We start from the raw sequence: 25,031 nt of genomic DNA on the forward strand, positions 1-25,031 counted from the left end.
GTGTAAATTTCTAGTGCAGATTTAGTGTCTAGGGAGATATGGGGTTTGTTGTTACACGCATGTCGGTTTTTGCTAGGTATACCTGCACCTCTCGCCTTAGCACCTGCACGTATTTGCGTTAGGACCATTTAACAATGAAGTCATAAACAGCAGAACACAGATCTGTAACGCTAGGGGGCAAACGAAATCTCCCTGCCGGGAAAAAAATGTAAAATAGAAACGCCCCTTCTGGTGTGGTTTCCTTTTTGCCCCATACACCCGAGCAGCTGACGACAGATGAATACCGCATCTCGGTGATGACGTGTGAGGTTACGCTCGTGAAGGCGGGACTGCAGCTGCAGTGAGTCTCTCACTGGGTTCATGTTTGGCCACTCATGTTTGCGTCAAACCGTGATAGTGAACACACCAAACGCCACTCGACTGGGCGGGATCAGTGACTTGCGGCGCAAGCCCAGGTGCATATCCTCTTGGTTTGCAGCACCCCAGCTGTCGTTTCTAAACACGAATCCTCTCCCATGCGGGGAAGCCTTCAGTTATTCTGCATTCTGCTAACACAATCGGCTATCCACCGTTGCAACGCGAAAAGGGCGCCGCCGGTGGCTGGATCTACCACTCCTACCGCGCAGATCTCGAAGCCGCGTCCTCACTCTCGTTCTGTCCACTGCACACAGGTGCATACGAGTAGTTTTGGGAAGTTTCACAACGGAAAGCTTCTTGGGTCACTGCAAGTCAAGAACACTTTAAGACACAGCTACTATTCGCTCAGTTCAATACGCCTCTGTTCACTCTGTTCTATGTGTTCTATAGCCACTATTCTATATGCCGCGTCCTCACAAACACCACGCCGCGCGGTACTCGTACAAGACGGTACGGCAGTATGGTGATGTTGCAGAAACAAGCCCCCGTGATGGAATGGCGGCCGAAGCTTTTAATTAGCATCGCGCGACCATTCGCGCGCGCGATTCGGGCGGCTCGCCGCTGGACGGCCGCCTGGCACAGAACCGGACTGCGTGCTTCCCCCGGCCGACCTTCCTGCTCAAATCCGTGCGAGCGGAGGCCGTGCTGATAACATCACGGGGCTTGCGAAGCGGGTCGCGCGTAGGGGTTACAGGCAAGGCCTTCCGTAACTGGAAGCCCAGCGAGGGTTAACCTGTGATTTTGCGGCAACGAATCAGCGCCATCGGCGTGCCGGGAAGAACAGAAGTCGCCTGTGTTCAGCTGGCGTCGTGCGGCTGCTTTCTGAACACGTTGCTGCTTTCATGTAGCAGCGGTTTACTCACAAGGCCGTCTCTTTGTAAAATGTCTAGCATTGGCTGACGCTATGGTCGACGTCGTGAATTATGTTTTAGGCATGCGCGAAACTCGTAGCCTCTGAGAGTTCCCACTTCTTCCGCTTCGCTTATACGTGATTCTGTTTTTTTTTCTTCCGTGCATGAGCCCGAATGGGAAAGAATTATATTCTTTATTAATGCCTGATCCACCTTGTACGGAAAGCTATTCGGTCGTATAGTGAAATGTGGCTGTACTGCAGCCATCTGCAGCTTAGTGCCCGCATCTCCCTTCTCCTGATCCCAATGCATATCACGAAACCGCGGCGCTGCCCCGTAAAAAGTTCCAACTCGAAGCTCAGGAGTACACGCGGATGACAAACGCTGGCCACATGCGCCACCCACGCTTCCCGATGCTGTTTGCTTTGAGGGTTACCTAAAAATCATGCGGGACGTGCTCACGTGTAAAATATGCTAGCTGAAGAACTCAGAATGAAGTCGACAACCTTTCGCACCGCCCCTGCTCGTCGCTCACCTACTCCCAAGCAAAGCGAGTGCTGTGTACAGAGTAGTTGAGAGAGCCATGATTACCGGGAGCGCGGGGAAAAAACTGCGCTTTGCCCTAATCCGCCCATCGCAATATGCGCAGTGAACGTTATACGTCGATCACCACTTTGGTGAGCGTGACGTCACGTGCCGCCCACCTGAATGCCACGCTGCTCAGGCCGAATGCAGTGGCGAAGAGAGTTACTCGACGCAGACCAGCATGCAGAGAGGCGGATAATTTGGCTCGCCGACGAGCGGACCTGTTCGCTCCCTTCTGAACTGTTTCCGCACCCGGAGGGGAGGGATAGCACCGTTCCGCAACAGCTTCCTTCTCGGAGCCCCAGACTCGTGACGAGCTTCTGGCGACGTCACATTCTTTTTGGTTGGAAACTTGCGAGCCACATAAAGCCGGCACAGGTGGCAGCTTGGCTGTTGTTATACACGGTTTGCGGCTTTTCTATAACGGCGCGTTTCTAGATCGTGGGGTAATTTCGAAAGGGACGCTAATCACACGAGGCGTCAAGTCCAAGCAGCGTTCTTCATCCCCTTACTGGTTGCGAATATTTTTTCTCGCCCCGCCTCAATTACTGCAGCGTTTTGGGACTGTATTGATCACAGCGAGCAAATTTTGCTTGAAATGTGCCAGTGTGCGTGCCAGTGAAATAAGCGAATAACCGTCCCCAAGGTGTCCCGGTTTTCAGGTTAGGAGCGTAGTTGACAAGGGCGAGAATGCGTGTTCTCTGTAAGTCCCATTCCTGAAGCTTTTAGGTGCTCTTGAGACTCTCATTTACTTAACAGTCAGCCCTCATATGCTTATCCATACCTGCAAGAAGCGGAAGATTTTATAAGCATCTTCAGAGGATAAGCAGCTTCAGCATCATGGGTTTCAAACGCTGAACGAAACTCGGCTTCGTTTCTTGCATCTTGACGTTAACTGGTTTGAAACATTTACCTTTTTATTTTTCTACAGGAAGAAGAGTGATCGTTACACACACACACACACACACACACACACACACACACACACACACACACACACACACACACACACACACACACACACACACACACACACACACACACACACACACACACACACACACATAATCAATGCTCCTTCGCACCCCCAAAATATAGATGTGGCCTCATCGCTAAACCCGCCGTGGTGGCTCAATGGTTAGAGCGCTCGGCTACTGATCCGGATTTGCCGGGTTCGAACCCGGCCGCGGCGGCTGCATTTTTGTGGAGGCAAAACGCTAAGGCGCCCGTATGCAGTGCGAGGTCAGTGCACGTTAAAGATGCCCTGGTGGTCGAAATAATTGCGGAGCCCTCCACTACGGCACCTCTCTCTTCCTTTCTTCTTTCACTCCCTCCTTTACCCTTCCCTTACGGCGCGGTTCAGGTGTCCAACGATATATCAGACAGATACTGCGCCATTTCCTTTCCCCAAAAACCAATTATTACTATTATTATCGCTAAACCTTGGCGTACTTTCGCTCTCATGCTACTGTTGTTCGTTGTAGTTCATTTCTTTGCTCAGGCCAATTTCGATGATAAACAGTTCCACCTGGGCAATGCACGGTTCAAGGCTTTTCCGCTGTGCCGAATCGTGAAGCGACTTTCTGTCGAGAGGGCGCGCACTTCGTGGAAAGCCTGTGGAATTCGCACGTTTCTCGCGCGAGCGGAATTGAGACGAAGTTTTTCCCGGAGAAAAGCGCGCAAGATAAAATTTGAACAGTCTGCAATAAGCAGCGAAACACCAAGCCTAGATGACCTGTCAAAACGGATGCCGGGCAGAGAGAGGAGTGGAACTGCTCTCAGCCGCAGCGCAGTTTTTTTTTTTTTCATCTGTCATACACGGCCTTCCGAGTAGAACGGAGAAAAACTTAATTCTCGCGGCGAAGGCGATGATGTAAACGATGCACCGCCGTTTTGAGAGCAGCTTTCATTTGTCACCGGCCGCTGCCGCGCCCTGTCCTCGACCGGGTCTAGGGAAGAAACGCTCCGAAGAGCTTCTACGAGCCGTTGCGCGTGTAGAAACACTCGCTTTTTTTTTGTCTTTTTCATCCTTGCCTGTGCTCGACACGCGTCTTCCGTAACAAATGTCTTTCTGGAAAAACAAGCCCCGCGCTCGTATATCGGACGGGGAAGGAAAAGAGGGGGGGGGGGGGGGCGGCGGCTTCGTGTTGACCCTCGTCTGACGGCGTCGGGATTTCGCGAACCTTCCCCACCGCGCTTTGGTGTTTGTTGTGTCGGATGACAAAGTTGCCGGCCGCAGTGTGCGGGTGGGGGGTGGAATAGGAAAGCGGTCGAGCAGGGGAGGGACATGAACGAGGTGCCGAACGTATTCCTCTCGGCGACTGCAGCGGCGGCGGAATGGAATCATTGCGCCTTTCGCTGCCCTCGTTGCTGCTTCGCACGTCGTCACGCATGGCCGGCACCCGCCCTGCCCCGTATCTCCTCCTCGCCCCTGGACCTTCTCTTCCCCATACGCCGCCAAAGGGTTTGCCGCGGAGACCGCCCGCTGCTGTCTGCGCTCTGCTACTGTCTTCACCCCCGAGCGCGGCGGATGAGTGATGCGCGAGGACCGAGTGAATCGTCCCGAGCAGAGCATTTTTGCTTTTCTGTGTACCTAGTCACCTGTTTTTACTGGTTTGTTTTGCTCGTTTCTTTCTTGTCTCTTTATCTGGAGGTTGAGAAAGTACTTCTGGGGAGCATACCCTGGTCTAGAAAAAAAAAAAAAAAATGTCAGCTCTCATTCGTTTTTTCCGTCGCCCGCTGGCAGCGTGGCGCTACTCATCATAAACAACTGCGGCCGGGAAACGGCAGGAGCGTGGTCATAATTCGGCGCGCTAGTCCCTCACCCCCTTTCTTTTTCTGCCCCGCTCCTTTCACGGGCGCTGGGGCGGGCGCTTGGCGTAAGCAGTGTCATACCCCTGTCACCGGGCTGTATTTTCAATGGCTATTGAGTCGACAGCCTTCGCAATTCTCAAAACTTATCGAACAGGAATGAGTTGTGCCGTTGCTACACGGCAGACTCGTTCGCCGTCGAGAGATAGTTCATCATCTCAAACCAAGGTGCTGGGGCGCCACCATTGCCGCCAATAATTTTACAGGCATGCGAGCAGTCATCCTTCAAGTTTAACCTGAATAGGTAAAAAATAAAGATGTTTATTCGTTAAAGTAATATCAATCGCTCGATCTTTAAAGGAGTATAGACACCTAACTTTTGGGTGCGTGTTTTCTTCTTTGTAATGATGCGTCAGGCATTATTTATTATACACGGATTACCGCCGGGTATTCTCCTACGACCGCTAAATAATTTAAAATCGCATTTCTTTCCCGTGCTGTTTCGGTTTCTGTTCAACGGCCGCATGAGGACTGCGACGTCATCGTATACTTACAGGTCACGTGAGAGATGAAAAAAACTGCAATAATAATCGCCGATTCCACATTCGTTGTCATTTTGGCTCTTGAGGAAGGCTGCCTTCAGCACCGAGTACATTAAAACGACGAAGCAGAGATTTTATGGACGTTTTTCCATGCCTCACGTGACGCAAAAGCACTCTCTGATTGCACAGTCATCGTTCGCCTGTTGAAACCGAAACAGCATGACAGAAAAAAAAAATTGATTATAAATTATTTAGCGGTCGTAGACGGATATCACATGGTGATTCATGCGTAGTAGTGTCTTCCGCATCATTATACATAAGAAAACATGCCACCAAAATTAGCTGTCTATACTCCTTTAAGAGACTTTCGTTGAGGACGCTAGTTTTGGTTGTTTTCGTATCGCTTGCAAACAGTGCTATTCTGCTTGCTGCACTGTTTTGTAGCCGGGCGTGTCTTTTTTCTGTAATTAAAAAAAAATACATTTTCAGCGATTATACTGCTGTGATTGGATTCCCCAGCGCGTTGCTGGGAGGGCTGGGCGCCTGAGAGCGCCCGATGCCGCCGCTCGAAGGCCTTCGGAGGCCTTCGAAATGTTCATGGGTATTACTTCGTTCTGCCTAAGGTCTTCGGGTTACGTTCATGAAATGAGAAAATGAGCGACAGCTGTTGCAAGTCGCAAACGCCTCTTGTAGCCTAGAGTGGTAAGCCAGTGGCAATCCCGTGAAGTTGTCACGAAATCGCAGACGATCGCACACAGTGGAACTGTAACCAAACGGATTCTCCTGTGAGGCGTCTACGAGACGCCTTCGGCTTTCGCCTGCCTCCGACGCCTCCCTGCTTCAGCTTGCCTCGAGCTGTGCCGCATCAAGCGCGGGGTCTCCACGGGCTTGCCGGTTTAGTTCCTGGTCTGGAGCACTTCGTAATGCTCGTTGATGCACTAACAGCGGTCGCTGCAGAAATGAAGAATACCGCAATTCTAGCCCGGTTTATATACTGGCGCTGTCGTGTCTATGCTTGGGCTATAGTGGAAAGATTTTTCTTCTATCGTTTTCGATTATATGCAGTTTTCATAGTTGACTGCAGCTTTATCGAAGTTTTCACGTGACGGCATCTTCATAACGGACGATCCCACCTTGACTTTTGACAACAACAGGGAACGTATGAAAGCAACTTGGACTGTGGACTGACTATAGTTGACCGCCAGAGCAGAATTCTTTTCTAACAATCGGACCGGATGGAAGTAAGGTCGGTTCTATGGCACAGAAAAAAATAATGGCCACTGGCAGCGATTTCTTGTTTCACTGAACCGTGGCCCGTATACGCGTGTAGTCATGCAAAGAATATGACTGTGCGAAAATAACCCAAATTGCGCACAGTGCAACACACCAGAGACTATTGGACACCTTCTTTGCGCGTGCCCGAAGTATACTTCTGAAAGAACAACATTGGAGGCGACCGTGAAAAACCTGGACTCTCGCCCTCTCTCTGAGGAAACTCTTCTGGGCGCAAGGACGAGACGTTCTGATTGGTGGCGTGTGACAAAAGCCCTGCTCAACTTTTTGTGTGAAACAGGCCTGGATACTCGTTTGTGACCGCCTGTGCACAACCTACATGGTTAATGACATGTGTCGGTGTTGTGTTGCAGACACCAGTTTTGAGTTTTATGTGTGTCCAGTAACCGCGATGCGAGCGCCAGCCAGTGTTGAGTGTGTGTGTGTGTGTGCGTGTGCATAGACATCACCCGTGAAACTCATTGTATTATGCCATCATCAGCCTTCATTCACACTTTCCTTTTCCTCCTCTTCCCTTTCCCCTGTGTGGAGTAGCAGGCCAGGGCCCTGTTACCACCGGCCGACCTCTCCGCCTTTCTTTCATTAAAATTCCCTTTCTTCATGACTGTGCGCGCGTGGCTACGCTAATGGCGCTGTTCCGTGCTTCATCACATCACGCTGTTGGCACGCTCCTGCTGTGCTGCCGACCGCGTACAGATGCAGGTCGAGTTATTCGAACTGTGCATGCAGAGGCAGTATTTAGAAATTATATATTTCGCGATTCGTCCGTTCGCTACTTTATCATTGACAGCTGGCGCCTTTGATGTCAGGGTTTGTATTGAGCTGGCAGTGTGTTTCTCCTGGTCTGATATCAAACGGAAGGTCGACCAATAGAAATTAGGCAAAAAAAGAAGGTTCGGTGGAAACAATGGTTGCAGTACATGGGCTTTCCTTATCATGCTCTTCAATCAACGCTCAAGACAGAAGAAAGAAACGATGGAAAGGGCTCTGACGGTTCTCGGGCTTATACCCCTGTCACACGGTATTCCTCGAAGGCCTTTCCAGCAAAGGCACCATTTTTCGCCAAAGGAGCGAAAGCTTAAAGGAGCAGCGACGCAGCTACACGGTGCAGCCCAAAGGTGAAACCGTCGTTCAGGCTTAGCACCCGCTGCTGTGCTCGAGGCGGCTGAAGTGAGTGTTTTAAAATTAAAGTGCGGTATTCTGTTCATTCGTTGAGCTTTGACAATTTTTTTAAAATTCGGATTGCTTCCTTGAAAGTACTGCAACAGCTACTCTCATCAGCAGCAGCAGGTTTTGTGTATTTTCTTGGCCACCAGGTGCACTCGGTGTTGCTGCAACACTTTCACTGACTCGAAATCTGGGCATAAAATATAAACACCGTACAAAAAGCAAAGCTAGACCAACCTTTTGTATTTTTAAAAGATGTTTTCAAACATTCTTGGCTTCATCTAACTTTTTTTTTTCATTTCTTTTACTTTTTGATGTGGATGGCACTGCCGTCGCAGGTTCTCGAAGGCCGCGCCTTTGGGCTCCAAAGGTCTCGGACGGGCGCCTTCGCCTCCAAGGCCCTTAGCGGCAAAGGCGCAACATTTGTGCCGTGTAGCTGCAGTCCTTAAGCCTTTGGATGTAAGGACCCGATTCTCAAGGGCCTTTGCGGTGCCCGTGTGACAGGGATATTACTCCTCTGTATACTTTAACGTCTACTTTTTGGAGTCCATCCTGCATCTAATAGACCACTGATCATGAGGGGCTCAAGCACAGCTCATCTCAACGTTTTAAACCGTCATCTAGACAGTATTGGAGGCACTGTGTACGAGATGAGATTTGCGCCGGATGGATTTATGCCGCGCATATATAGCATGGCCTGAATTTTCTAACGAGTTGACAGCGCTTGAAAAAAAAAAAGCGCATTTTTTTTTATATTGCGCCCATCACAACCCAGTTGGAGGCTAGGCATGAGAGATTGGAATTCAGCCGTGCAATAACGCATTATACGGGGCCGCGGCTTCAGGCGTTTAGGAGTGAAGCTTCCTTGTGGGCTACGGGGAAGTCGATGAAATCCTAAGAGTGAGGCTGTGCGAACAGGCCGCTTTCGGAACCAGCGATGAAAGGTGTTTCCCGTGTGGGTTGCTTGCAGCCGTCGGCGGTCTCCAATGGGGAGTGGTATTGTGATTTTATAAGAGTTCCGTGATAAATGTTCGGAAAACTGAATTGGCCTCCACATTTTCGCTTTGGATAAGCTCTACAGCTGGTTGCATTCCGCGGTCTCGCATGCACATGCTGCTCCTCAAAACGAATGAGACGAAGATGAGACATAGCCGAGAGGTTTCTGAGTGCCTGTTTTTCACTAAACTGTTGAAACATACTCAGTGCAGGGAAGCAGCTTCACTTTCGGCTTTTTGGCTATCTTGCGATCATGGTACACCGGTGTTACCGCCGGGTGCAGTGTTGCGTTCTCAGCATACGAAGCACTTCTTTAAGGTGCACTAGTGGAATGCATGCGGTTTGTCTGATCGGCTGGAATATTTTCGGAAACTTACTGTGACATTTTTGCGCCAAAAGCGCCACAATGCGGGCAACGTGGCGCAGATGTTCGGCAGCTCCGTCAGCGGCTGTTACGCATTTTGTTGCTTAAGTTCGCCTGTCAGCCCGGCTTAAAAACAAATCGCCAAAGATCAGAAACGCTCTTTCTTTCTTGGTGGAAGGAACGGAGCCATAAAAGAGCGACCGTGAACAGATATGCGACACTATGTACACAGGGGCGCAAAAAAAACACACCAAGAAACGAGGAGAACAAATGAAGGAACCCCAATCCATGCTGCCGTTCAAGCCTGCGCCGCCAGGACCAGGTGTCGAGGCAAGGCCTTCTTTCCCCGTTCTAACCTTGAACTTTCTTCCTGGATGGTGGGCCGTAATTACACCGCGAGCTCATTCCTCCTCGTAGGTAATGACGCCCCGCCCATCTGGGCCATCCGTGCAGAGGGCGCGCGGATTTCGCGAGGCACGCGTTGGCCAATCCTCGAAGCCGATTTTATGCTTCTGCGCGCGCGGCCACGGGCAACTGAGCGCGGGTGGCTCTGGTATCGGAAAGCGCGTTTGCGTCTGTGCACACCATTGAACACATCATCGAAAAAGGACAGCGGCAGCATTAGCGACATCGGCGTCAGCGAAGGCAAATAAAATCCGCTCTACGCTGCACATGAATACATGGGTATGGGTCCCCGTTCATTCCGAAGTTTATACGTATGGGCTCGACTGGGCAGCGTGAAGGGCGTAGCCAGGGTAGGCGGGAATTTTCTAAACTTCGATTATCGGGCTGTACGCACACCGAAAGGCTGTCAATTAGGTCTTACAACGTTGAGCGTACATCCGTTCTGTCTGCGCATTTTCCTCGACCGACTGCAAAGTGCGGGCTGTATATCCTGTGCTCTGTGTGTATAACTTGAGATGCTCCACTGGCTTGCAATATTAGATGCTCATGCGCGTTATTATGTGGCGAGTCGCCGACAAAGCACATGAAGGCTGATATGTGGCGTACTTGTACCTGACGACCGTGTTTACGTTAATGACGGTAGAAAGCGGGATGCCTTAATCGTGGAATCACTGGGCAGTAGAGTATAGTTGCACTCTATTCGACGACGGGAGTAAGAGACGCCGCTGAAGGGGACCAGCACCTCCTTTCACACGCATTTAAGCGAAAAGAAAAAGTTTCATACCTCGTCGCGGAATGCCCGAGTTTCTCGTTGACAGCCGCAACGACTGTTCCAGCAGATACGTCATTTTTGCCGGCGGAGCGTTCCGTGCCCTTTGTTCAGGGCCGCACACCTCCTGTCATCTTTTTGCTTACGATCAGTGTGGTGGCTGAGGGGGAGCAAGGGAAACATTTGTTCGTGGTGCAAACCTGAGCCCTGCTCGTTAGCGTAAGTTAATTTTCCGAGATTATATCACCTAAGCTACTTCAACCAATGCTACAACTCTGAGCATTGCTCAAGTTCGCCTGCCGTTTTGGCACTGCACGAACACGAAATAAAAAAAATAAATGAGATGAACCACTCTTCAGCCAAGTGAATCTCCTACAAACTGTAAAGATACTCGACGGCTGTTTTTTTTTTAAATTACGGCATCTCTTGCGGAATTTAATAGAATACTTCATGCGATGTCAGTGCACGTTAAAGAACCCCAGGTGGTCGAAATTATTCCTGAGTCCTCCACTACGGCGTCTCCCATAGCCCGAGTCGCTTTGGGACTCTAAACACCCATAAACCAAACCAATAGAATACTTCAGTTATCTAATGAGTTATCAGGCAAAGCACGTTTAATGCCCCCTTCGTAACCTTCTATACCCCCTGCTTACTAAGCTACCTAGCATCCTGAACTGACCGCAAGCTATGATACCAGCACTCTTAAAAAGTACAGTACAAAAGGTGAGAGATAGCAACGTTGACAAACGGATAGCCGTGGCCCTGATCAAGACACTCAGGACGCAGATAGTTTTGCGCTCGGTTACTGGAACGAAACTACGGCCCATTAAAGGCCAAACGAAGCCGGAGAGTTATGCGCGCTTATCGCCACTGACCTTACGTTCAGTTGGACTTTCCACAAATACGCCAGCAGGTGTCCAAGGCAAGCAAAAACGAAAAGTGATTAGTACAGCGCAGAAGCTGGTGGGAGATTTTTCTGGTCGTGTTGGCCTGTCAGAAGCGAGCTAGAAGCTGTAAAAACAAGAACAACAAATTGCGGACCCGAGCGAATTGCACGTCTCAGTTTTTGCTGTGCCAAACTGCCGCTCACAAAAGGCGCCGTTTCAGCGATAAAACGGTACACATTGGAGTAGACCACTGGCTTCCCGTGCGCCGTCACTTTATCAGTAAAACAAGACTTGGAAAAGTAAGGGGGAGCTCTTTCTGTAATCTTAATCATGAGTTGCTGGGACACCAGCGGCTCAGTACATATATATTCGCAAGCAGCGATAGCTTGCGATAAAGGACTCTGCGTTGCAGGAGGCGGGCTAATGAAGACCGGCTGCAAATACGGCGGCAAAAGCAACTAAAAAGCTAAAGACGACCGGGCGATACACTCGAGCCTGCCAGATAACGAATAGAGAAAGATAGAAAGTACAGGTTCCCAGCTGGGAGTCCCGAAGAGCGCTCGCTTCGGGCTGCTCCGACATCATTGCTTGTGCGCTTTTTCCTCGGCGCAAAGTGCACCTAAATGCGTAAAGAAAAAAACGAGTGCACCCTTACATCTCACTACAAAATAAGGCATTCTGTTCCACTGAACTCGAAACGGTAAGAAACGCATTTCATTGCGCTCCGTGCTGCTGTCACGTCGGCACTGGACGTCCAAGCGAGTTCTTGCGAGAGTGCAGTTTGGATGCGGCAGACCTCCGGTCTGTGAGCGCAGGATTCGTGACCATGGCCGCGTCGACTGCTTGAGTTGGTGCGACGCTTTGGTCTGCTGCGCTCACAGTCTTCATTTTTTTTTCTCCCTGTTTGCAGGTGCGCCTTACAGAAGAGCGGTTCTTCGCCGAGAATGACGACGTAAACCACGAGGTGAGTGATCTTCGCAAAAAAAAAAAAAGGAAATGTAGTCGTGGGAAATGGGGAAAATAGAAAAGCCGTTCACTCGCGCAGGTAGCGAAAATTCACGTGAAAGCACAGCCGCAAGGTTTTGGTTTCACGTGGAACTTTAAGGGAACATCAACGCTGGGGCCTCACGCCGCAGCGAATGCCAGTCACAGTCATCATGGCTGGAATGAAAAGACAGATGCATCGCTCAAGCTTGATTAGTGGCGCGCTGGCGCTGTAACAAGCCTGCGACTAACCTTATATATATATTGAGCGCGATGTACACCGCTCTTGCATGAACATGTGCGTCTCGCGCGTGGGAGTGCGTTGTTATTAAGGCCTTTTCCGGGCGTGGCAAAACATCAATCGCCATGACCAGCAGAGAGAACATTATGCTTGCGCTACCTGGATAGTGATCGCATTGCATGAATACTAACAGTGGCAGGAAAATTTCGACAGCTCGCTTTTTATTGCCTCTCTCCTTCTACATGTGCTTCCGTATATATACTTCCGCCTGGCAGGCCCGAAGCCTAATTCTAATGCGCAGTCTGGCTGGATGAAATCGTATTTACCTGTTACGCAGTCGGAATGAGTATTCAATAAATTTGCTGGCAGGGTGTACAAGTACAGCGACAGCTGAGTTTACAGCAGTGTTTCCAGCTGTAAATGCATGTTTCGCTTCGTTATCCTCCTTTGTTATGAGGGCGTACTGTAGAGATGAGCTGACGTATTTGTAGCGGAAGTTTCTGCCAACGATAGAATGCCGTAAATATGAAGATAAACAGAATACAACCGCTACATTAAAAGCTTTCACTTTTGATTTCACTGGGATTTCGACACCGCAGGAACTGTCACATTTCCTTCACTACCACGCCCCGCTCGCGTGATATTGTTATGGTTTGAGTCTTATTGGGGGAGTATTTCTGTTGTAATGCTCGTAGTGCGATAGATTCCCGAATTCTCTTTGCGTTAGCAGGAGTTTCGAGAAGTGAACGAAAAAAAAAAAGTTGAATGCGGTACGAGCTTTTACCCGTCAAAAAGAAATGCTGCAACTCGTTTAGTTGCTCTAGTGTACGCCAAGAAAAATTGTTCTTAGTAGCAAAAATTGCTCACCGGGCTCATTTGAAACGGGAGGTGCCGCTCGTTGTTCTCCTCATTCTTAATGAAAGAAATCAAAATGGATTGGCTGTCTTGGTGAAGAGCGGGATTTTCTAAATGCATGAGGCCGACCGGGCTCACTAAAGTCATAAAATACGCACTCGGCCTTTGTAAACAAACAAAGAAACAAACAAACAAACAGCAGCTCACTTCAGAATGGGCTACTGTTGTTCGGCGCCATTGGCGTCCCGAAGCTAAATATAATGAGGAAGACCATATTGCTCCATTTTTTGCTACCTTTGGATAGCATTAGTTACGCAGAAGCTTGAAAGTGAGAGCACGAAACTACTCAGGCTGGTTGCGAACTATTTTGCGTATTCCCGGACGCAGGCGTGCTTTGATGCGCGTAGCACGGCTCTCGCGTCTGCGGTCGCATTTCTCGAAATGACATCGACAAGCCTTCACAACGGGGCCAGATATGACGCACAGCGCTCAAGCAGCCGAAATCGAACCCGCGACCGCGCACGCAGTAGCCCCTGCGGGCGCGCTACGCCAGCGACTGCAGCTCATTGGCGCAGCAGTAGTACAGTCGAGACCAGTCCGCGGCTGTACGGTCCAGGAAAGTTTCTCTCTGCCGAGACTGCGTGCGCCAAGATGCGGATCACATGGATGTGAAGACCCGTTAGCCCAGCTCCTGCCGAGAACCTGCTCTGTTCGAAGCGAGCCCCGTTCAGTATTGCAGAGCAGTGTGCAATCGGAAGGGCGAAAGTTGAAGGCGTGCAGGCGCGCTGAGAAGTGCGCGCTGCCGGTGTGGCGGCGGCCACTTGGTCGTTAGCTTTGGACTCGATCGTCCCCACACTGCAGGGCGTCACGTAAGCGTCTCCCGATCAAGGTCGGCTGAGCGCGTGCTTCGCTGTCCCCGTAGTTGCCTGCGGTGAACCTCTGAGCGTATAGAAGCAGGGGCCGGAGACGCCGTACCAATGCTAATCACGATGGCATAGCGGTGCCTCAACACCGTTTGCAAGGACGCTCGTTGCTGCTAGGAAGGTTCGTACTGCTGCTACATTAATACACGACTGGAGGCGAGACAAGTGAAAACAAATTTGGCGACTTTTCCGGCCTGCATTTTCCGCAGAGACTTTCCCCTTCGCCGAAAGCTGGCCTGTGCACCGAATGCCGCTGTCCCAACCCCTGTGCGTTGGCTCCTTGGCAACACTATCATGCGCCTCCTGAACACAGACAGAGTACTTTCCTTCCGTCTCGATGTTTATTTGCTGGGTTATGCAACGTCCTGCGAGTGAATGCATAAAAGAGTAGGCTACAGATATAAAGCGAGCAAAAGGAGAAAATAAAACCACGGGACATGAAGAGCAACGACGCAGGTATGCGGAACCGTTATACAATAGAATTATAGATGGGAAGACGCCACCTTCCCATGATTTGGCAACGTAGCGCCTGTCTTCCGGCGCCATCAATTTCTTCATTATATTTGTCTGTCTGTCTGTCTGTCTGTCTGTCTGTCTGTCTGTCTGTCTGTCTGTCTGTCTGTCTGTCTGTTTGTTTGTTTGTTTGGCTGGTGCGGGTCACTGAAGCGTCTGACCATGGTTTAACGCCGCTTGTGGCCGCCCCACATGCCGTCTTTGCCCAATGTAACTGGGCAGCGGGTTGGCTTCTCAGCCGTATAACGTAGGAGTGCCTATACGGCACCCTTGAAGACCAAAGGTTCTCCTTACCATACGCTGACTGAGAACTTAAGAGGAGATATAAGCTCCACGCTGCAAGACTAAATAACAAGCCCTGTTGTTTGGTTACCTGGGCAAAGACGGTACCTCTCAACCTCTGAATCCTTTCTAAATGCAGAACTGTTCGGCAAGACCCCAGTCAAACACTCTTGCCCCCAGAGTTCTCAATGCACAATGTTACAGAAAAAAAAGAAGAAAAAAAACACTGCCACATTTCACGCCGCCCTAATCGAGGCCGCACGCTGAAGCCATGAAGTGCGCCCAACAGACGCTAGAGATCTGTGCAGGCATGACGCTCCGAATGGTCAGGGCCATCGCTTGGAAACGGCGAATTAACCTGCCTCACCGAGGACTCAGACCGAGTTCGCTGCCGTGCGATTCATTTGCGCCAGGCGCTTGGCGAGAGAGAAGAGGGCACATTCGCGAACGATATCTTTCAATTTATACCACACAAATTGTATTTCTCTGCTCATGGTGTTAGTAAGTTGCATCCAAGAGAAAGAGTTAACATTTCATGTGCAGGCTGCATGGTTCATTGCGAGGTGTGAAATGTGATTTAATGACCAGAAATGGTTCAGAAGGCAAAACAGAGGTTGACTCCACAGGAAGGAGCAGCTAGGTTACTAGAAGTGTTTTTACTCCCGCCATAGCGTGTGCTCATGCTTTATAACGACATTATTGTAGCGTGAGGCGTAGTCAGGCGCACTCCTAGATACAACAAAAACGAATCAGGAACACCAACCTTACATACTGCTCCAGAACGTAAGGATTGTATACCCTGCATACCGGCTGTACAGCGGAAACTTTCAAAATTCCACATAATGGAACGCTTGAAAAAGAAAGTATTCGTACAGGACAAACTGTGATTTGCAGCTGACGAAAGTAATTTATAAAAATCACGCTAATTAGTAGCTATTAAGTGAAATTTATATACAAGCTCTTAATTACTACAGTCTGGTGGTTGGGGTCAACGACGAATTCGTAGCCGCGAGGAAGGCAATGCCATATTTCCGAGAACGAAGGAAAAGCCACTCTCGAAAGCCTACAGCGGGAGTATATTTGGCGGTTTTTCTCTCAAAAAAGCGAAGCACAGCGCTTGAGTTGCCTAGGAAGTTAAGTGGAAATGCAGCGTCAGCTGATGACGTGTTGCAATGAACACCAGGGCTCGATTTGAACTGCATGCGTTGTTTTTGTACCGTGCCAAGCCACCTGCTTTGCTTTGTCTCTTTCGAAAACGACGTTTCTTTGATCTAATAACTGCATCTGCAGCTACGAACTCAGCACTGGCCTTAACCTTGAAACTAGGCTGATTGTACAGTGATCACTAGTTTGCTTCATTTAGCTAGCTAATTACCATACCGTTCAAAATAACTGGCTTCCAGCGTTGCTGACAGTCTGTTCCTGAAAAGGCTTTCTTCTACAACCCTATTGCTAGAAATTTCTGAAAGTGTTCGTTGAAACACTCGCTGTATTGAGCACACGAAAACTGCACGCGCGCCTACTTACTGGACGTCGGTTACGAAGTTCTATGGGGCTGACGTAGAAGACACCTAGCTAATTCCAATCAGGCACTAGGTCCTCCTCCTTATCGGTGATTACGTGAGTGGGTCGAATTGACACCTTTGTTTTGGTTGGCTTTTGTTTGTATACCTTAAGCCTGGAAGCGATGCTCGGAATATATCAGCGGCGCGAAAATGTTCGGGTGGCTGCCGCAAGGTCTGCAAAGATTACGTGGTGTCATCCTGCATATATAGTGATGCGAGCAAACGGGCTCCATGGCGTCACACAATAACGGCCTTCATAAGACACGCGGGGTCTCTGACTGTTCCCTTCGAAAACGCTTTGGTTCATCGCTCTGAAGAGGCTTGTCGGTAGCTTTCCTTACATCATCAAATCATTACGTTTCATCGTGGCCAAAACCTTCCTTTGAAATAGACACTGTATCGCGAGTAGCGACAACATTGTAGGACGTATTCGACGTGGCAGGGTGTACCCGGCCGAGACCCGTGCATCTCTGTCAAACGATTCGACCGCGGTTCTATAAAAAGCATCACCAACTCCCTCGCGTGTGCATCAACGTGTGGGAGAAGACGGCGGTTCGGTCGTCATTACCACAATGGGCCATTTGCGCCATGCGCGCCGCTCCGCATCTCGCCTGGTATGACCACTGCTAAGCGGGCCGCGTTGTTTCTAATTGCGCGGGAAAGTCGAGAGGTCACCATAGCGAGGCTAAAAAAAAAGTAGTTGGCGCGCAGGAGGTCGCGTCGCAGCCGAGCCCAAGCGGGCAGAGGCATGTAGGAAGAGGAAAAGTTGGCCGGTGTCTCACTCGCGTTTTATCCTCCTGTCGCAGTACGCGCAGGCCGCAGTACTGCGTGTCGCGGTACAGGTGCAAAACATCGCGCAGGTCGAGTACGCCCGCCGGGCTGTAGGCTGCTGAAAGTGCTGTTTCTGGAAGCGTCTTTCCAGCTACTAAGCTTACGTGCTGCCTACGACGGCTCCGCTACTGCAAGAGTGTGAGCAGGAGCCAAGATTCCACGTGATAACAGTTATTTACAGAGCGACACGTAGCGACAGAACGAGGCAGAGAAGCATGTTACGTAGAGAACGCGGTATGTTCTTTGAAGCAGGAGAATACAGGCATCTGTTCCGTCGCGATACTGGAACCAGTCTGTCATACTGCGAGTCCGACCCTGCCTGCCGTCTTCGATTAGTGTGTGCTGTAAGCCCGTCGGGGATGCATGGATGGAAAAGCTTGATTTAGCAAGAGAATTGGAGGCCCGCAGGCCTCCTGGGTCTCCACACGACCCCACTCACTGTCTAAGCGTTCATGTGGTGTTGGTCCATGACGTATGCGGCCCGGCTGACGGCGATCTTCGGCCTGGCCAGGTCCGCTGACCGCAGTGAGGTCTCCCAGTCCTCCCAGGTTTGGAGAGGCACCTTGCCCGGCTGGAGGGAGGGGGAGGCCGGGCACGATAGGAGGATGTGGGTAAGGGTGGATCCCTGTGGTAGTTGTTGAGCTCACAGTATTTTTCTAAGCTCTCGTATGTTAATGGTAGTTGAAGTATGAACATGAAAACGCGCCGACGACAGAGCTGGCATTCGCATTTTGCTAGGGGTGTGCGAATGCTTCAAATTTCCGAATATCGAATCGAATGCCCACCCATTCGGTTCGTTGAACGAATAATATAAGGCATGTTATATGTTAAAAGATGACCCTTAAGATTAAATTAATGTTAGCAAATACGCGCAGAAGAAATGAGACGATTAAGCACTCATGTGGAGGAAATGCAAAAGGATATATTTGCAAAAACTTATTTACATGCCAAAATAGTTACTCGCGAATTCGCACCCGCTCGCGCACCCGCACCGTCGAGCATCGCACACACACACTCTCTGAGACACACTCGTTCCTTGTCGTCCGTCTCTTCGCTGTGTCTCCTCCCAGCGCCGCAGGCTACCGCGCACTTACAATGCACCGGAAGCGCACACACACGCACACACTCACGCGCACATGTATGTGCACGGGCCCACTTGAAAGCAGACGCCGCGCGGCTCTCCAGTTCGTACTTCGGGTGGCGGGGGCATTGCCCGCAACCCTAACGACCACACCAATTGGTGACGAAGCGGGCGACCATCTGTCCGTTCGCAGAACGGCGGGTGGCGCCAAGGACGCTCCCCATACAGAAAGCACACGTGTGGGCACAAAAGCACGCTGGCTGCACAGAACGACACTTGCGGAAAGAAGAAACATGTGTATAATAAATGGCCCTTTCTTACATATAAATTATTCAAAATTATTACATTATTTTTTTTTTTCAAGTATTCCAATAGTCTTAGAATAACTGCCATACAGAAATGCCGTAGTTTTCTTCAACGGCTGTTCCGAAAACAGCGCCCTCTGCACACCATGCTGCCGCAGTCGGTCTGCATGGGCGGGAAGGTTCAGCGCCGCGACGAGGTAGGTCCGCTCATTGCTCACACATGCCCTCCCAGGTACGAATATTTCGTTCGGTTCGTACACTATTCGATTCATGTTTGACTCCGTTGTTAGCGATGCTATACGTGTTTGATTTGGTAGATTTGGTAGCAATGCCACAAAAAGGTGGTGGTGGTGTAACTGAACAGGCGGGATTGTTCTTACAGAGGCCTGTCGTCAGTTGCTCCGCCTTCAAAACCACACTAATAGTATTTGATGCAGCAGTAAAGCCATACTATTCGCATTCGACCGAGCTTTCATTGCGAAAGTGCTATTCGTACGCTCCTGCATTTTCCACCTCTGCACGCGGGATGATCTATTCTACAGCGCCAGTAGCCCTGTTTCACAGGCGCTTCAACCTGCTTTCAAATGGCCGTCACCTAAGCTGACCAGCAGCCGACTGCGAAGTGGCGCCAGTGTGGTGCTGGTGGAGCACCTTCGTAGCGCGTAGACGCAGGCTTAGAGCTACTGACCTCAGCAGCACATGGTACCTGTCGTACGATTGCACTGGCGATTATTGCTGTTTCTGTAGCTACAGCTTCCAGGGTCTGTGTTCACTAGAAGCGTATGATTAACCAACCGTTCAGACAAACAACAGAGTCGTGGAGAAAGTGAGCGCACACAGGAGGAGGCAGAAGTAACTGACCATGTAGAAAGCGCCTCCACCGTTTAGCCGCTCACGCCACCCCCACGTCTACCATCAGTTAGTTGTATTCCAGGTAACTGACGCTACGCAGCGTTGATTGTTTGGCAGCGCGCAGCGAGAAAATGTCTGCGACGTCAGTGTCAATGTCTCGCAAAGTATCGCTCGGATGATTGCGCGGAGTCGCTTGAAAACGAGCATGCGGCGCAGCGCACGCATCATTGCCTCCGCTAATGGCTACGACGCGTCGTGTCCGCGCGCGCTGCTCCAGCAGTGGGCAGTCGCCGACGCCATCAGTGCTGCCGGTGAGCTGCAGGTTCTGTGTGTGTCGCTTTTGCGCGCAACAGGCTGTTCGGGGAATCCACGCGCCGGCCTGTTAACGCGACTTAGCTTGGCGATAACATTTTCCCATCGAGCAACGCTCCTATGAAATGGACCGCGCATGCCAGCTTGAGTTGGAAAGCAACGTATATTAAAATCTCTGCGCTCTGGTCACCGGCAGTGTCCGAGCCGGGGGTCGTCGTTGGTACTGGAAGTTATTCCGTTTAACACCAGGGCCGGTACGAGATCACGATTATGGAACCGCTTTCATTCCATGCTCATTCTTCCCGACCTGGGCCATTGGCTCAAGTGAAGTCTTGCTCCGTGTTTGCCCTTTGCTATCACAGTTTTAGCATAATACGATCCGCGATCCGTTTGGCGGGGACCCAGCGGAAGCGGATCGCACTATGCAAAAGCTCTCTGTTGGCTGAATAAAACCAAATGGAATGGAATGATTTTTGAAATCGTCATAATATACCAGCCCTGGAAACGTCGGTAGCTGCGAAGACCTGGTACAACGATTACAAGCATCTCAGTAAGAGCCCCTTCACCTGACCGAGAAATTTTCCCCGAGAAAAAACTCATTGGCCCACATCGTTATTTTTCGGCGGAAAACGCTAAAGAAATGAGAAGCACAAACAGGATCCCCGCGAACCGTCCACCGCTGGGGCTATCCATAAATCCGTCCCTCAAAGCGTGTCGGAGATCGCCGGTGGCAAACAGCTTCAGTGGCATGTCCGCGCAACCCCGCAACCTACGACTACAGCAATCTCGGGAACTAACAGTCGCTCACCGGAAGCAGCAGCCTTCCACACACAGTGTTGCTTCCTTCAAATTTTGGGAGGGGGGGGGGTGAACAGAGAGACCTGTGCATTTGTATGTATACGTGCGCTAGATATTCTCACAATGACGCCGCCTGTGCGCGAGAAAAGGAACTGCCGCTTAGGCACGGGGAGAAGGAGAACTGGACACACAGAACGGCGCGTGATCGGAACGCCTTCCTTCTGCCCTTGCGTCTTTGGCTCTAGGCAATATGGCTGCACTGTCGACGCAGCAGCCAGTCCAACTTAACGATGCGCCGCTTGAGCGCTCACTACGGCCGCGTCCACTCGGCCAGCGTCGGGCTCACACGGGGACCGAGAGAGTCGCGAGCAGTTGGGAGGAAAAGATAGATCGGGGGGGGGGGGGGGGGGGGGGGGCGCCCCTGCACGCACTACTCGCGAGTCGCGTAACGCCGTGGCCGCCCGATCGGCGGCAGCGGCGTCGCCCCAAGGTCGCCCAGTGTGCAAGGACCGGGCCCACGCGCCACTTTGCCTTATATAGCGCTGCTGCCGGTGCCGCAGCGCGCACCCCCTTGACGCCGACTCCGGCGGCGGCTAACCTTGGCGACGGTGGGGAAGGAGGGGGCGATGAAGTAGCCGTACCTGCGTGGTACACCCATGCGACGAGGCCCCGGACTGCCAAGAAGCAGTGCGGGCGGAGAGACGGCTGCGCGAGATAAGCGGCGATACCCACGAGCAGGGCACATGTGGGGCGGGATGCGAGGGTGGCAGTCGCTCCTTTGCGTGTGCTGGCTTCATTCTTCGGTGTCTGTGTTTGCTTCTGCGCTGCTTTCTGTTTTGCTTGGTGGATTCGCGCTGGCTGCCTGCGGAGAAGTGTGGGTTCCCGGCCCTGCTTGCCTTGGCACGACGCCTTGAAATATTGACGCCCGTAATACCGCGCAATGCGGAGAAGAACCGCAGAGGTACTGCATGGGCGATGAGCGGTTGCGAGAGGAGCCGAAACCTTGGGACTTGCTCGATACGTTGCTCCTGACTCATGGCGTCTCACTGGCAGACTGCTTTACGAGTGAGGGACGAACGCAGACCGCGTCTGTCACCGCGTAAGCCGGAAACGGGGGAGGGGGGCAGTGGAAGTGGCAGCTACTGTTGAGAACCGTGCAAATGCGAGGGCGCAAGAACCGCAATATCCCTCCACGCCGTTCTGATCTGATACCTCCCCCAGGGAGCGCTCCATGGCGGCGGGAATTAGGGTGCCTGGATGTACGCTGCATGTGGCCATCGAGGCACCCTAGCGGGAATACAACGCAGCAGAGCGATCCCACATCTCCATGTTTACCCCTCTTCGCCGGCGCTCACGCGTGGTCGACAATTTTACGCGCGTCCCCTCAGTCGGGTTCCGGCTCCGGGCGTACCTTCCCCTGGACAGGCAACAAGGCAAGTTTCCCTGCCGTTTGAAACAGAGCACTTACTGCGGTGCCGTACAACCGGGGGCTCGAAACAAGGCAGGGATCTACGGTATGACCACTAGGGATAAGCCGCCCCATGAGAGTATGACGCGCGTCCTATTCTGAAGCACAAACGCCCTTCAAGCAGCTTGATCAACCCTTCATCCACGTGGACGACCGGGATGGAAACTTTCCGCGTCAGCACCGAAGCATGACGTCTCCTATTTAACAGTAATGGCTTCCTTTATACCTGAGCGTGCTAAAAAATATTTTCATTAGGATGAAAGAAAAAAGACCAAAGGTGAAACAAAAACAGAAAACAAGACAAAAATTCAACAGTGATGAGTGTTGTTCGGTATTCATAGTCACAACGTCAAGTTTTACTAGCACGGTAGACGACGGCAACATTTTTCTTGTCGCAGTTGCCTGGTCGTGTCAAACCGTTCGCTCAGGCTGGACAGAAGCTTGCAAATCAGTGCGAAAACAGTGCGAACTTGTGAGTGGCACTCGTGAGCCTTGGACATGGTCTCTGGTGTGGGCTCTTGTGGCCCGCTTCGGGCTCATTTTTAAGGTCTACGGTTCTTCGCCATGCGGCTAAGTCCTGGTATACGACCGTTTTTCATTTCGCTTTCACCCAAATGCAGCCGCCGCTTCCCAGAATCGAAAGTTCGAGGCAGAATGGCATGGATGGCGGGAACACCACTCCAGGAAGAGTGTAGCGTCATTGAAGGCATTACGAGGTTGAATGCAGTTCTAAACTGTGTGACTTAAGCCACACGATTTCATTTGTCATTTCACTAACCACTCGAACAACAAATTAGCGGGTGTGGCTATTAAAGGGAACCAGGAGAGCGACCTTAAAGGTTGCTCAGCGTAAGTACACTGCTCTACGTATAACTACAAATTATGTAGACAGTGGTGATTAAACGAGAATAATCACTATAAATGAGTACCTGTGGGTAGTTGGTAGCTCTTAACGCGGCCATATGTGGCTTACGTGTTTCTTCTTGCAGCACCTAGGTATCGTTATTTTACTTGCTGCAAGAACAAACGCTAAATATTTGCACTAACAGACGTTTTTGTAAGACGCACTTAAGTATGCTTACGTTTTGTGAATGCGTTGCGTGTCATCATGGCCTATTAGTTAATTATATTTGTTTACTAGCTAGCACTAGTTAGAAAGTAGTACTAATGTCTGCAAGGCCTTTCCGGTTAAGACGTTTAGGTCAAAGGGTGCAAGCCTTTAAGACCACACAACATAGGAATACATAAAAGGCTCGCTCCACCGAGCCACACGTCACTTCTGGTTCAGCTAACGCCACTTCCGGTCTGATGACATCACTTCCTGTTCTGGAACTTATTGGGGTTATTCTTGTAATAACGCTCAAAGGGGCTAGAAACAGTAGTCGCTCTCTAACACCAGCGTGCCAGCCCTAGCAGTCAGAGCTGTGACCCCCAACCCGCGGTGCGGTAAGTCGCAACCACGGCGGGTTCGGGCCAGAGGGGACAAACGCGAGTATGCTACTCGGATGAGTGTTTATTGCTCCCGAGCAATACAAGCAGCAGCAAGCAAGAAAACAACCGCCGCAACGAGGGAGTGTTCCGCTCGCGTACGGGGGTGAAATGCACAAAAAGGGTTAAGCGCACACAAAACGGTGGGGGAGGAATGTTCCGCTCACCTCGCGTGGCTCCTCGCTCGCGGCCCGCTGCGGTCAGTTCACACACGGTCATCATCATCATCATCAGCCTTACTACACCCACTGCAGGGCAAAGGCCTCTCCCATGTCTCTCCAATTAACCCTATCCTTTGCCAGCTGCATCCACCCTTTGCCTGCAAACTTCTTAATCTCATCCGCCCACCTAACCTTCTGCCGCCCCCTGCTCCGCTTACTTTCTCTTGGAATCCACTCCGTTACCCTTAAGGACCAGCGGTTATCTTGCCTTCGCATTACATGCCCTGCCCAAGCCCATTTCTTTCTCTTGATTTCGACTAGGATGTCATTAACCCGTGTTTGTTCCCTCACCCACTCCGCCCGCTTCCGATCTCTTAACGTTACACCTATAATTTTTCTTTCCATGGCTCGCTGCGTTGTCCTTAACTTAAGCTGAACCCTTTTCGTTAGCCTCCACGTTTCTGCTCCGTAGGTGAGTACCGGTAAGATTATGCTGTTGTACACATTGCAGCGATGGCGTAGAGGTAGAACATCCGCCTCGCGTGCAAGAGGACCGGGGTACAAATCCTGGTGCCGCGCAATTCTCCACCGGGTTTTAAAAAAAAAAAAATCCGCGTGTCGATGGAATTGCATAACCAGGCCTGGAGTGCGGCCTAATCTCGGTGACCGGAACCGACAACGCACTCTCTCACCAGAGCAGGATTTGGCCACCCTGGTGTAGTACTTGGCCACAACCTTCTATGATCAAACCAATTAACCAAAAAATCACACACGGTGGCCGGGCGATAATGGCAGCGGTCTCCGTGGCAGATCTGCGTCCGCGCGTGTGCGCGTCTCCCGCCAAAAGACAAGCGGGCCCCAGGAGAACCGCGCGACCGCGCCTTCTCCAGGGATGTGGAGAGGAGGTCTCTCCGTGAAAGAGGGGAAAGAGGGAAAGTCTCCGCGGCGGCGTCGCTGCGGGGGCGCGAAAGGAAGCGGGGGCGGCGGCGTGAGTGCCCTCCCTCGCAAACCTCCCGAACAGCGCGCGCATAACATCGCGTGATAATTACGCGCGGCCGTTACCATGGGACAGGGGATTCGCGTGTATCCCCACAAACTATGGCGCCATCACACTGAATTGTCGTTGCCTGGGCTCTAAATCCACTTCGGAATATTTTTTTTTCCTTATGATGTAGACCCTCATGATGACGTCATGCGGTCACGTGGGTTTTCGGTCCGTTTCTCGTGGACGGCCGGTCAACGTCGGATTTCAACTGATGAGCCTATTAGGGCTTTCGCCTTAAAA

At 51.1% G+C, this 25,031-nt stretch overlaps 1 protein-coding gene across 5 annotated transcripts in view; it reads left to right on the forward strand.

Moving 5' to 3' along the window:
* The window catches only part of LOC144116121 (uncharacterized), a 344,387-nt gene that overhangs the window by 282,788 nt on the left and 36,568 nt on the right, over nt 1-25,031 (forward strand). For 4 of the 5 annotated variants that reach the window (XM_077650806.1, XM_077650805.1, XM_077650807.1 and 1 more), the window contains one exon: nt 11,998-12,051. The gene's annotated coding sequence lies outside the window, so the exon portion shown is untranslated. Of the gene's footprint in view, nt 1-11,768; nt 11,788-11,997; nt 12,052-25,031 lie in introns of those variants that run through there. The other variant, XM_077650808.1, reaches the window with a different exon arrangement.

This window comes from Amblyomma americanum, chromosome 1, assembly GCF_052857255.1.
Source record: "Amblyomma americanum isolate KBUSLIRL-KWMA chromosome 1, ASM5285725v1, whole genome shotgun sequence".
NCBI classification, from domain to species: Eukaryota; Metazoa; Arthropoda; class Arachnida; order Ixodida; family Ixodidae; genus Amblyomma; species Amblyomma americanum.